The sequence below is a fragment of the Chiloscyllium plagiosum genome, unplaced genomic scaffold (assembly GCF_037043375.1).
Source record: "Chiloscyllium plagiosum isolate Xiang-an unplaced genomic scaffold, Cpla_swu_hap1 HiC_scaffold_21, whole genome shotgun sequence".
Classification (NCBI taxonomy): domain Eukaryota; kingdom Metazoa; phylum Chordata; class Chondrichthyes; order Orectolobiformes; family Hemiscylliidae; genus Chiloscyllium; species Chiloscyllium plagiosum.
Genome location: NW_028270159.1, coordinates 38,721,606 through 38,734,193, shown reverse-complemented (window position 1 = coordinate 38,734,193; position 12,588 = coordinate 38,721,606). Strand labels below are relative to the sequence as shown.

At 38.6% G+C, this 12,588-nt stretch overlaps 1 pseudogene; it reads left to right on the top strand.

The window, feature by feature from the left end:
- Nucleotides 1-235: 235 nt before the first annotated feature.
- Nucleotides 236-11,911, top strand: LOC148146130 (uncharacterized; annotated as a pseudogene).
- The last annotated feature ends 677 nt before the right edge of the window (nucleotides 11,912-12,588 follow it).

Genomic DNA, 12,588 nt, shown 5'->3' with positions numbered 1-12,588 from the left:
TCATAGCTGTGAGATTTACTTTTGTTGATTCGCATGCTTATTTAATGGAGGCAAACTATGTTATTAAAAAAATGATTGAGGAATATTACCGAGGAATGAATAGGCCATATTTAATTGCCTATTTAATTTCTGTTGTCACTTGTGTCATTCGCATTCAGTATTTCTGCTGTTTTTTAAAAAATATTTAGCGCCCCTTCTCCAATCAGAATGATAGTATTTGTCCATTTCATTCATTATGGGGAGAAATCCAACACAAATTAGTGAAAATATGGACAACAAGCAAACCAGACGTGAACTGGACAACTTAGCTTTGACCAAATCAAAACAGAAAATGCTGGAGAAACTCAGCAAGTCTGGAAACATTTGTGGAGAAAACAAGCAGTTAAGGTTTTTCTGTCCAGTGACCTTATTTTTTCAGAACTGCCGAGTTTTTCGAGCAATTTCCTTTTGTTTTTTTTGTCTGTTTTGTTTGTTTCAGATCTCCAACATCCGCAGTTCTTTGTTTTGTTTTAGCTTTGACCAAGTCGGAAGGGAGGAAGACAATTGGAACATTTATCCAAATGAACCTTAAGATAACGATTGAAGGTTTAAAAGTTCCAGTGACAGTGGGGGAAAGGTGCATAAGGTTGTGGAAGCGCAAGTAAATATTGGTGACAGGAAACTGAATTTAAAGCCAAGATTTTGCACAATCTATTTAACTTTGGATGTCTGGTGGGAGAAGAGGTGTAAAGTTGGGAGTGAAATTAAAGTCACAGCTTTGTACTTGCCAATGTTTAGTATGAGAACGTTGAAAATAATTGACGACCTAATATGATCAGGTGTAATCCATTGAATTAAAATGTTGTATATCAACATTAATAGAGCCTAGAATATATAAACCAAAAGGCCTTTTTGTGGCACAGTGGACTAAGAGGCAGCTGCTCCACAGGTGTACAATAATATCTCTGAACAGATTGATTAGAAGAACAGGTTAAAAAAAATAGAAACTTATTTTCTGTGGTGACTATTTCTGCAGTCACCTTGATGCTCTGTTAATTCACCAAAGTAAAAGTGTGAAGCACAGTTAATTGACCTTTCTGAATGCAAGCTGGCAAAGCCATGAGACATGTAGTTGTTTTATGCCTTTGTGACTTCATAGAGATAGGATTTCAGAGAATACCAAAGGAGCACGGTATATGTGATGTACCATAAGTGACACAATGTGCATGAATACAGCCCAATAGATTATTTAGTTCTATTTGAACTGGCCCAATGCAATAGATTTGAAATGCAGTCCCCTTTGAGGTCTTTTAATTTTCTGTTTCAGTTCGATTTTTCCCAACAGATTCAGTGGTGAATTGGAACCGATTCATGATATGAATCCCATCTGAGTTTTAGATTAACACCATTTTCCGATGATCTTGACAAAATAACTTCACAAGCAAATATAAATTATCATGACAATTTATCCTCATAATAATTCAATTTGCTGGTCAGAGCCAAGTTTATAGCATTCTTATTTATTTAACAAAAATACAGCATGCTGTGACATTCAGTCCGTGCTGTCAAAATTAGAAATAGGCTTATTTAAAAGGAACAAACTGATGAAGGGTGGACTGCAATGAAAACAGCAAGACTCAGTTCATAAGTGGTCAAGACTGAAGTAAAGAACAATTTTAAAACTCGAGCTTTGGATGTTTAAATGACATGCAATATCCAGTCCTTTAATTGTTAGTTAATTGAAGTCAAAATGTGAGGAGCCATTGTTCATAAAGCATTTGCCAGCATCTTTTTATATGACAGCCATCATTGATCCCAAGCCAACAACCTGTGCAATGTGATGTGTAGTTCAATGCACTTTATCTAATGATAAATGAGCTTTCCATATCTTTGCAAGTTCTTTTGGCTGTTAGTAATGTGAGGACATTACCTTAGGGGAAGTCTCGACTGTGCCAGTATTAAAATTGATCAATGTTAAAATGAATATTTCTCTAGTCAGTTTATTGGGAATAGTATAAAGGTGGAGTTGCTTCAAGCTGCAGTTGAACTAACCTCTCTTGCACAGCACAGTACTTGTAAGGCTGTCCATTGAATGAGATCCGTCTCTTCTGCGGTTTGCTATATTCAAGACTCTAGTCATTGATATGAATCAGAAATATGAATCAGAAATATGAATCAAATTACTAGCTCCACACTCCAAACCTTCATCACCACTTGTCAGCTCTCATAAAAGAGATCCACCAGAATTCTACGAGGTCCTATAATTTTATATGTTTGACTCTCCTGAAGGTTTTACTGGCCAGTTCTAACACCACATCATGTTTTTCCTCCATAAGATTTTAAACAAAATTGATATAAAACCACTTGCATCAGGAAATAACACTACTGCCTCTAAATTGTCTGACTGTTTCCCAAGCAACCAATTCCATCTCCTTCCTTACAAGCTCTCTAAAACCGAATCAGATTGTGTGTAACTTTGGCGTCATATTTGACCGTGTCAGACCCTTCTGTTACGAAGTAGAGGTAAACACCGCTCTGGTACTTAAAACTGAAAAACTATTAAAAGATTGCGTCACCTCGTAATCTGATAAAAGAAGTGTGATAAGTGGTATAACCTACCTCTTATCGCCAATCTGTTATAAAGGAGTGGTTAAATGAAATTAAATCCTTTCACCTACTCTAATTAACAAGTAACAATTTATTTATCTAACTTCAACAGTGAACAAATTAATAGAATTACAAACAAACATAATAACTCTCATCTAACTACTATTCCCATATTCTATTTGGTATGCTGTTTTAATAACACAGGTCCCATTATGTAAATCCAATTAATAAAAACTATACATTAAAATTTAGTTTCTCAAAGTTCACACATAATGGTTTCTCCTGAACATCTTTCTCTGTCCAAAATGCCTTCTCAGTCATTTTCTGATGTCAAGAATATTCGTTAAACCTGCCGAGTACATTTATAGATAGATAGTGCTTTTTAGAAAGCATGGAGATTTCAGGTGAGACCCGAGCATTTCTTTCACAGATGTCACTTTGCTCTCACACCATCAGATGGCAGTTAGCTCTTCCCTCTCGATCCGATTGCCCTTCAGTTATATACCCTCATGACACATCATATTTTATATGATTGGTTTCAGGTTGTCAACACCATCAGATTTGAATTTAGTTGTTCCTTAGTTGCCAAGTGCCTTTTTAAAATGATTGGCTGATTTTAAACGGTTGTCTGGGTAAAATATGTTGCTTGGGCCTGCTAATTGAATGGCTTTCTGATACATTGTGTCAGTTCAAGCACCTGCAGCTGATGCTCACAGATTTTCATTTTTAAATCTCTAAGCATAACAAGCACTTTATCTTAAAGTGATGATGAAAAGTTTTCCCCCATTTTACAATTCTACCATTTTTACACACTAACTTTGTGACACTTCTGTCTATGTATCTATGCCATTATTTAGACATTTCCACCTCTGTAATAACAAGGCAAGTGACAATGCCTCCATCCCCACCACCCACAACCCCATCTCCACACCCAATCCCACCTCAGCTCATCCATTATGGAACCATTCAATTCCTGCCTTTGCTACCTTTAGATAAGGTTATATCAATGCATGTTGGGTTGAACTCCCATACTCTACATTCTACAAACTCAATACCATCCAAAACTCAACCTCTCATGCCTTAACATGTACCAAGTACTGTTTACTATATTAAAAACAATGTAAAACTTTAAATTTATTTTATATTTTATGTGTGAAGAACAGGAAGATATGGTTATTCATTTTTAGAATTTCATTTGTGATCTTGAGGATTTGGTACCAAGACATCTGGAGGTTTATTTTGTTTACATGCATTACAATGTGGTGTTAAACCCTTTAGATAGACAATTCCATGCACTAAAAAGGTACAAGAGGGGAAAAGAAAGTGCTATTGCTTTCTAACAGGAATCCAGTGACACAGAGAGACAGAACAATGCAGAAAGTTAATCAGCCATTGTGACGTATTTCCGAAAGTGGAAGGTGAAATGTTATGCTCTTGCATAAGAGAGTCGAGGCAAGGCAACTAGACACTGGGTTGAGCAAACTTATTTTTTCATCTGAAGTCAAGGCAATGGTGAATTTAGTTTACAGTTTGTTTTAGGGAGAGATATCTGCTGAAGGAAAATAGCATCTGCAGGTTGCACAGAAATTGACTGAAAGGTAATAAGTTACCAACTGAACAAGAAGCTGTAGTTTGAAGATAATGGTAATATTTCACTCAGGCTTGGATGCTTGTGAAGATATTGCTGGGATCAAAGGAGTAATGCTAGTTTGAATCTTTTTATGGTGTTTATAATGACATCTTTCCAAAAGTTTTGTTTAATACAACATAATTCATATGTTTTCCATGTTTATTAAACATTTTGTTTTTCATGTAATGAGCACAATGGAAACTTCTTGTGAGTGAGTTCAGGAACTAACATCTGGAATCTGACTTGTTCAGTGTCAATACGAGCTAAATTAATTATAAATCCCTATGCTTGCTAACCCATTATTAGCTCCTGATTAATCAATGCAACCATTTTATAATTCCCATTAGTATTAGCGAGTTTTGAGAAGATTTGTAGCTCAGCAAACCATCAGACAGGTAGTCGCACCATCATTAAGCAGAAAAAAGGAAGGAAACACACTCAATGCAGAAGAAAGGAAAGCACTAGAAAGACTTAAAGAAGATAAAAACATTGTTGTCCTACCTGTGGACCATGGATGCTTGACAGTCATTTTAAATCAAAGAAACTACATTGAAAAAGTGAACGCACTACTTGCAGAAACCAACACTTACCAACAAGTGGTGATAGACCCGACCCCACAACTAGAGAACCGAATCACAGCCCTACTTAAAAAACTTCAGAAATCTGGAGAAATAAATAAGGCAAACTTCTAAAACATGAAACCAGACAAATCCAACACATCACACTTCTACAGATTACCCAAAATTCACAAACCAGAGGCTCCCTCAGACCCATAGTCTCACTAACTGGAACACCAATTTACAGATTAGCCAAGGAGGTACACTAAAGACTAAAACACTTAGTAGAAGACTCATGCCGCACCATCCACTCCATCCAAGAATTCCTGAAGAACATCAAAGATACTAAAATAGAAGAGGATGAAATAATGTTTTCCTTTGATGTAACAGCCCTATTCACATCAATTGACATCAACCTGGCCAAGGAAACGCTGACTACACTATTAGAAGACCCAAAGACACATACACCAAACACCACCAAATTCACCAGCAAGGACAGTATCATCAACCTTACCACCTACTTCATCTTCAACAACAACACCTACTGACAAACCAACGGAACACCCATGGAATCTCCAATATCAGGGCTCTTAGCAGAGACTGTAATGCAGAGACTTGAACAAACAGCTCTGCCAACCATCCAACCCAAACTTTGGGTCCGCTAAGCTCATGACACCTTTGTTATCACTAAATGAAAGAAATTAGAGGAAACATTCAAGACCATCAATAACACCCTTACGGGCATAAAATTCACTAAAGAGGAGGAAAACAACAACAAACTGCCATTCCTAGATGTCACAGTAAAGCGAACAGCCAATGGGGGACTTTAAACCAGTGTCTACAGGAAAACAACATATACGGACCAAATATTGAACTACAGAAGCAATCACCCCAATATCCACAAACAAAGCTGCATCAGAACATTATTCCAACGAGCCACCACACACTGCAGATCAGAGGAAAATCACCTATACAGTGTATTCAAAAAGAACGGGTACCCAATAAACACAGTCCAGAGATTTCTCAGCAACAAACTCAAAAAAGCAGACAAAACGCGTCCATAAACCCTAGGCACTCTCCCCTACATCAAAGACAGCTCGGAAATGACTGCCAGAAGATATTGCTGGGATCAAAGGAATAATGCTAATCAACACACTAAAACAGCAGCTAATGAACTTGAAAGTCCCTAGATAGACAACAAGCAAAACTAATGTCATTTACAAAATATCATGCAAGGACTGTAAGAAATACTACATTGGACAAACAGGCAGAAAATTAGCCATCAGGACACATGAACAACCACTAACCACAAAACAACATGACCCTCTCTCACTAGTGTTCTTACATACAGATAAGGAAGGACACCACTTCGACTGGTACAACACATCCATCCTAGAACAAGCCAAACAGAGGCACACACGAGAATTCCTAGAAGCACGGCATTCCAACCGGAACTCTATCAACAAACACATTGACTTCGACCCAATCTACCATCCCCTGAGAAAAAGAACAGGAAATGACATCACCACAGGAAATTATATCAGCACAGGAAATGACATCACCAACCCAAAGAAACCCAAACATATAAATAGAAAGCAGGAATCATCAGTGGTGCTTCATCCAGAGGCTCATTGAAGATGTTACCATGTGTGGTGACAAAACATCTGAAAATTAAAGTTCCAGCTCAGCGAGCAAACCTACATCCAGATCCCATAAGTATTTTTAAATTACTCCATCTCCTGGCCCTCCCTATCTCAGTACTCACTACTAACCTTACAATCTTGTGTGATGCCTGTGTTCCACTGATTTCAGAGATTTGAGTATTCCTAAGTCTAATTTTTCTATCTTTGGTAGCCATACGTTTAGTGCCTGAGCCCTTAGCTCTACAATTCTCTCTTTAAACCTTTCCGGTTCTCTACCTCATTTTTGCCCGATAGGATGCTCTTTAAAGACTATCTCTGAGAGCAAGATTTTGGTCATCTGTGCCACTATCTATTTCCTGACTTTTGAATTATCTTTAATAATACTCCTGATAGGTGCCTCAAATGTTTCATTACATTAAAGATGTGATATAAACCCATGCTTTAGTTGTTATTACTGTTATTAGTATTTTAAGTCTTCCTCCAATCAGTCCTGCAGTCACATTAGGTCCAGCTTTATGAATTTGTTCTGCCTGTATAGAGTCAATGTGAATCTGACACTAGACACGTGGCATAAACACAATACCAGAGAGACCAGATTCCAGACATCTGTTTGCAGCAATTCAACTACATTTTGCAAATCCATATGCAATAGTTTTCATCGAAATTCTTTCAGCTTGGTCTGTGAATGCTGAATTTAAAAATACATTTGGGTTCTCAGGGTCAGTTCCATGTGTTTATAAAGACTATAAAATCAGAGGTCTGACTAAGGTTATGTTCGGAGTCTCACTTGTTTCTTCTAGGTCAATTTCGCTGTCTGTATCAGTTTAGTTTGTCCCTGTCTCAGCTTTGTCAGTTACATTTCAAAAGTTTTTAATTATGCTTCTTTTTAAAGAAAATGATTCAAAAGTTTTAGGAACTATAAACCTGAAGAAGGGCTTATGCCCGAAACGTCGATTCTCCTGTTCCCTGGATGCTGCCTGACCTGCTGCGCTTTTCCAGCAACACATTTTCAGAACTATAAACCAAAATGACTAAACTTATCAATGACACCTAAAACACAAATTGCAGTCAAAATTTCATTTTAAGTCTTTTACTGTACACAAATCAGAATTGATATAGACATGAATTATGCTTCAAATAAAAGGATGAATTTCATCTTCAATTACAGTAGAACAAAGCCATGTCCTACAGGACCCCAAAAATTAACACAACTCCCTGTACACAAGTGGACTTTGGTCGCTAGACCATTACATCGTATGGTGTTCTTTATTCATGTGAGATAGGTCAGGAGACCTAACTGACGAGTTTCCACCTCTGAGTTCAAATAGGTATAATTTCCATCATTGATTAGATTAGATTAGATTACTTACAGTGTGGAAACAGGCCCTTCGGCCCAACAAGTCCACACCGCCCCGCCGAAGCGCAACCCACCCATACCCCTACATTTATCTCTTACCTAAGACTACGGACATTTTAGCATGGCCAATTCACCTGACCTGCACATCTTTGGACTGTGGGAGGAAACCGGAGCACCCGGAGGAAACCCACGCAGACACGGGGAGAACATGCAAACTCCACACAGTCAGTCGCTTGAGTCGGGAATTGAACCCGGATCTCTGGCGCTGTGAGGCAGCAGTGCTAACCACTGTGCCACCGTGCTGTCCTTCAGATTACTTACAGTGTGGAAACAGGCCCTTCGGCCTAACAAGTCCACACCGACCCGCCGAAGCGTATACCACCCAGACCCATACTCCTACATTTACCCCTTCACCTCACACTACGGGCAATTTAGCATGGCCAATTCACCTAACCTGCACATTTTTGGATTGTGGGAGGAAACCGGAGCACCCAGAGGAAACCCACGCAGACACGGGGAGAATGTGCAAACTCCACACAGTCAGTCGCCTGAGGTGGGAGTTGAACCCGGGTCTCTGGCGCTGTGAAGCAGCAGTGCTAACCACTGTGCCACCGTGCCGCCCATCATTAAGATGCACCTCAGCAAACTCACTGTCTTGGGTCATGTCAGCCCTGGGGGTATAGCTCTCCAAAGTTTCTTATCAATTAACCATCCAATAATACCTGAAATCACAGTTTAACTGTTTCTAGGAATGCACCCTGCATTGCAGGCCATTTACACAGTTTCCCAAACTTTAGATCTTGCACCTCCTCTTATTGCTTTCTGCAAATAGAAAAAAATGAACTCTTCCTGGGAGTGATTTGCTTTATCTCTTCAACAAAAAAAAATTATTCTTCCTGCCACTGGATGCATTCCTTTACCTTCCAGTTTCTCTGCTTGTAGCTCTCCAGTATATTTACTTGCTATGTGCTCCGGTTTCTTCCCACAGTCCAAAGATGTGCAGGTCAGGTGAATTGGCCATGCTAAATTGCCCGTAGTGTTAGGTGCATTAGTCAGAGGGAGATCGATCTGGGTGAGTTACTCTTTGGAGAGTCGGTGTGGACTGGTTGGGCCGAAGGGCCTGTTTCCACACTGTCAGGAATCTAATGTAATCTAATCTATGTTCTTAACCTCCTTCTGTTATGACCCAACTGGACACATCAGATCACAGACAGAAATCTAGTTTGATAGACCATGTTTCGATTTTATCGAGGTGGTATCTCACTGACAAAAACATGCAATGTTGCAGATTTCGCTTTAAATATCAAACACAGGTATATTTAGCAAAATAAATGGATATAAATAGAATGAATCAATCTATTTGCTTATAACATAAATTCAAAGAGTTTGAAACTCAAAGTGAAAGCATAATCCCATTAATCCCTAAGCACCTCCTTTGCAAGCTTCAAAAATATTTGATTTCTCTTGTATAGGACCCAACTGCAACGCTTACGCAATGCTCACATCAGAATCCCTACCTCAAACAACTCAGTAGGTTTAAGATAGCTGTGACTGCTAGTCAGTGCAGACTCAATTGACCTCTATCTGCACTGCAGGGATTCTATGACTCACAGCTTGACGACGCTGAGTTCAGAGAAAAAAAATAATAGCCTATAATCCTGCAGCAAAAAACACCCTCAAATTCCATTTTTTATTTGATACTTTTACTGCAATATTGTCATTACAGACTATAAAAACAATTAAAACAAAAAAAATTGACAATAAAAAATCAGACAATTTGCCGAATCAAGAAAGAGGCAGAATTCATCAGTTCTCAGCATGTCATATGACATTAAGACATGTGAATTTATGATCCTGATAACCCTGAAAATGATGTATCATTAACTTGGCCCTGTCATTTCAATTGCAAATAGCATGTAAATTAGGTGCCACCTGCTAATTTAAATGATGAGCAATTAGTACAAGGCACACTGTTGAATGACTAGACACTTGAGCAGAGGGTGCAAAATGATAAGACGATGGCATGTGTAAAAGTTAGCCCACACCACTTAAAGCCAGCCTGCATTTCTTAATGAGGACATGCACTTTATAAGTCTAATATGTCATTTTATACAGTTTAGGAGAATAAAAACTTCTCTCATTTTTTGTGTGGAAGGTTGATAGTAGAATCAAATGTTCCACATTCAAGTCAAATTTACTCTATCAGTTTTTTTTATTAATTTGAGGTTATGGTAATATGCAGTTGGAATGTCTTCTTTTGTCTCGAGGTAATGACAACAGCAGCAGGTGAGCTGAAATCAGATAGATTTAAGTGAAATGCTTTTTCTTTCATGAGACGTGGGTGTCCCAATACTTATTGCCCATCCGTAATTGCCCTAGAACTTACCAGGCTGCTTCAAAGGGTAAATAAGAGTCAACCTCATTATTTTATGTCTGGAGTTATATATAAGCCAAACCATATAAGGTTGGCATATTGCTCTCCTTAAAGGACATTACTGCACCAGCTTTCTTTTTACAACAATCAATGATAGTTATCATGGTCACCTTTACTGAGATGAGATTTAAATTCCAAATTTTATTCATTGAATTTAAATTTAACCAGCTCTCCTGGTGGGATTTGAACCCAGTGCACCTCTGAATTACAAGTCCAGTGATAGTCTCATTCAGCACATCTCAGGGTCAACAATGTGGCATACAAATTATTTTAAATGTCAGATTGTTGTAAAGGAAAGGGGAAAGGTCTATAGCTGGGGATCTATGTTTGGAGCCTGCAGTCAGGTTAGAGGCAGAAGGGCAATGCAATTGCTTTAGTCTCCCCATATTTTGTTGGAGGGAACTTCTGCTTACCTCATACTGAAAGTCAGACAATCAGCCTGTTAGTTTAGCAGCAGTGAAGAAAGAACAATTTTCTTTTCATGATCTGAAGAAACACTCCCTAGTCTCTTGACCCCACAAAGATAATTTCAAACTTATTTTTGCTGGTGTTCTTTTCTACAAGTTGTAGAACTGATCTGAGAATGCACAAGGTACACTGTAATATATTCTTCCTCAATGTGACAAGTGGAATCCTATATCCATTGTTGGATCTATAGACCTATGTCCATTATTGGAACCGACATATTAAGAGACTTCAACCATTCAAAACTGATACTGTATTTGTACAGCAGTGAACTGTGCTGAAACTGACTACAACTATAACTGAGGAACAACCAGAATGGGTGACATTGCATCACCACTTGCACCTAACTTGAATCAGACAGTTCAAGGTCAACTTGGCTCCTTTGATTTTGGGGGTTTCAAAATCTCTCTGGTTCAAAAGATGGAAGGGCTTACAGGTTGGTCTCCTATAGTGCACGTTTCCTCAATATGATTTGGCTTCAACATGATTGGTGAATTGGGGAACGATTTTTTAAAAACACAACCTCCCATTGATTTTACGAGATTCCATCCCGGTTACCTTCCATCCACTCTCGGTGTTTACTTCTGGTCAAGCAAAAGAGGTTGGATGTTGGGGCAAGTTTTTCTGACCTTATTGTTGATGTTGGCAAGGATGTTTTCGAAATTATTGCAAGAGCAAAGATTTGGATTTCAAGGCTCTCATCATTGTGGACAATGCACCAAAGCCATCCTCCTGTCATTGGTGAGCTTTCTAAAAACATCAAAGTGCTATTTCTATCTCTAAACACAACCTCTCTCATTCAACCTCTCTCATTCAACCTATGGACAATAGCAGCTTTAAGGCACACATTCAGGAAGCTGATTGCAGCTACTGAGGGGGACAATGACAGCAGTGTTCTTCAATTGTGGAAGGGCTTTCACATTAAGAATGTTATTGACATCATTGTGGAAGCCTGGAGTGATGACAGGTAGGGACGGCTTGCATGGTCTTTGGCAGAAGCTTCTCCAATATTTTAAAGGTGTTGAACTATCAGAGAAGCTTCCGGCAATCGAAGAACATTGCATCACTCTTGCAAAGCAAGTTGGATTTGAAGAAGTGGAGACTGATTTACAATACCTTATTGCTGCAGGGGAAATCGAAGCTCCAGATGAAGATGAAGAAGTCCAGGACGCAGTACCACGAGAACATTCAATTTCTCTTTTGTCTTCTATCCTGAGGGAAGTTGAGAAGCAGTTGTAGTTCTTAGAAGAAAATGACAACAATGAAGAACACAGCAGGATAGCGGTTCATGGCAGAAAGTCTTATCTGGCACCTTATGAGCAGCTTCTTCATGAAAGAAGAAAGATGGCAAAGCTGCAAAAACAGATGTCTTTTTTAGCCAAACCCCCCAAGAAACAATCTGAGGCCAATAAACCACAGCCATCCACTTCTGGACTAAATATTTTCTTTCATTATAATCCTGCACCCAGACCTTCACCTGAAAATAATGATGATGCTGATGATGACCCTCAGCCCCTGCCTTAACACAGTACTGTAACTTAGCGAACTTAGAAACCCCTTAAAGTGTTAAATTTACTATATTATTTCACTAAAATGTACGATTTACCATTTACTTAGACGGTGCTATCATTTGTGTTAGGTTAACCACTATTTTTTGTTTTGATTTTTCCTGATAGTTTTGGTGGTCCACCCCAACTCTGTTTTCCCCATAGCCCTGTTATTTCTATTGCGTGATTTTCTATGACGTGAGGTTGCATGGGAACACAACTACCGCATTATAGCAAAACTGACTATACCTCAGTTCTGGTCTTTGGCACCGAGGACATGAGAATTATTCGAGAGATATGAATGTTATCATTGCATTTTAAGAAAAAAAACAATTGTGCCCAAACCCAGTTTTAAAGTTATTTTGAGAG